The 2,203-nt window shown below is 41.0% G+C and overlaps 1 pseudogene; it reads right to left on the bottom strand.

Moving 5' to 3' along the window:
* Nucleotides 1-1,783: 1,783 nt before the first annotated feature.
* On the bottom strand, nucleotides 1,784-1,902 carry LOC135005226 (5S ribosomal RNA; annotated as a pseudogene).
* Nucleotides 1,903-2,203: the final 301 nt, after the last annotated feature.

Here is a 2,203-nt window from a genome sequence, read left to right as displayed (position 1 = left end):
ATAAATACATAAACAGTAAAAGGTTAAAGAAGGAGAACGTAGGCCCATTAAAAGATGAATTGGGAGCTTTAATAAACAATGATAAAATAAAAGCGGAAATACTGAACAATTTTTTTCCTCAGTATTCACCAGGGAGGATCAGTCGGAGAAAGTAGTGCATAAAGATAGTGAAGGTAATGACTCTTGGCTGGATACTTGTTGACCTCGACATCTTCGGACTATCAAACCGAATAAATTTGCACGGCAGGACGAAGATTCGGAGGATGATACTGAGGAAATGACGGTGGAGGAGGGGACTGCTCCCTCTAGCATCCAGAGGAGCAGCCCCTCTGGCACAGTTGGGACAAAAGATAGTGAGGTACCTAGTCAGATGGTGGTGGTAGGGGGACTCTATCATCAGGAAGGCAGATAGAGCAATCTGCTACCCGGACCATGATCGCCGTACAGTCTGTTGTCTCCCGGGTGCTCTAGTGCGGCACATCGCGGACCGGGTAGATAGATTGTTGGGAGGGGCTGGGAAAGACCCGGTGGTCTTTGTGCATGTTGGCACCAATGACAAAGTCAGCAGAAGGTGGGATGTCCTTAAAAAAAGACTATAGGGAATTAGGCAAGAAACTTAAGGCAACTTAAGGGTGGAGGGGTGTGCCTTTACGTAAAACCATTTTTAAAAACTGATATATGGGAGGATTTGCAGGAGGAGACTGTAGATACGGTCGAGATGCTATGGGGTAGAAATTGCATGTGGCTAAAAGGGAATAAAAAAGGTAGTATTAGGAGTATGCTACAGGCCGCCTGGTATTAATGTATCTAACGAGGAATTGTTACTGAAGCAAATTGAAAGAGCAGCAGGAGTAGGAGACATGGTAGTGATGGGAGATTTTAAATATCCAGAGAAAAACTGGAAAAACGATTCATGTGATACTGCTAGGGGTAATAGGTTCTTAAACACACTTAATGATAACTACTTAGTTCAACTAATTGAGGAACCCACCAGGTACAATGCAATCTTATACCTGGTATTAACAAATGTAAAAGTCGAAAAATATTGTAATGCATATGCCCTGTACTAACCCCATGCACATGCCTGCTGCGCGTGCACTCAATCCGCCGTGCGTGCACATATCCGCAATTTGCGTAGGATCGCTCCTGCGATCATGCGCGTGATATGGGTATTTACGACGGAGTTTGTGAGCGCGTAGAGGTTTATTAGAACATTACATATTTAACCCAAATAGTGTACATTTTAGATATAACTCCCTTGCACCACATCAGCGAGTATCAATAGTTTAAACAGTTCCAGGACTAAGGGATTCGCCGTTGCATGATAGGAAGGGTCAGATAAAGGTTGGAAGGCGATGTCTAGTATCCTATAACAAGGGGTGTGGTCTTTTATAAGAGAAAAAAGACAAAGGCAGCTATATATCTTTTCCAGGGCACACTTATGAAAAAATTAATTAATAAGATGATGAAATATGAGAAAATGAATACTTAACTTTTATGAGATATACTTAAAAAGAGAGGGAGAAGGCAAATATAGATGAATAATTTTTCAAAGCATAATTGCTACAATTTCGAGCGATAGGATTTAGATGAGCGAATTTATCTTTATTCCCTTAGTGGTCTAGAGATTTCCTTAATTGATAATTTTTTTAATTGGGAATAGGGTAACTCCGTTGGGTTCAGCTGTAGCCTGTCAGACTAGCACAATTGAAAAGGAAAGTAGAAATTAAATACCTGGATCTGCACAGAAAATCGGAAGGACACAAATGACTGGAGAATAAAATACCTACGGTACCTAGTATTCCCTCGTGGTCTCGCAACCGGGTACTGACCAGGCCCTGCAGTGTATGGCTTCCAAGATCAGACGAGATTGGGCATACTCAGTGCGGTTTGACCGTAGGTGGCTAAATCTCCAATCTGTGCAGTCAATTCCAGTGTGCGGATACTCATACACATTATTTTGAGCATATCATAAATGTCTGAATTATTGTTGGTACAAGAACAGAGCATTAAGCAACATTTGTGCTGATTGTTATACTAATGAGAGCAAAAGAAATCAGGCAGTGATGTAAGTACAATAGCTGAGTATGATAATATAACAGGGATTGATCCCCAATAATGCATAAAATTCAGTTCAATGAGAAACACACAGATTATATATAATTGTCTAACAGGGATTAATCCCCAATTCTGGGTGTATATG

Source organism: Pseudophryne corroboree, unplaced genomic scaffold (genome assembly GCF_028390025.1).
Source record: "Pseudophryne corroboree isolate aPseCor3 unplaced genomic scaffold, aPseCor3.hap2 scaffold_1995, whole genome shotgun sequence".
Lineage (NCBI taxonomy): Eukaryota > Metazoa > Chordata > Amphibia > Anura > Myobatrachidae > Pseudophryne > Pseudophryne corroboree.
The sequence above is the reverse complement of the archived record's forward strand: the minus strand, read 5'-3'. Positions and strand labels throughout refer to the sequence as shown.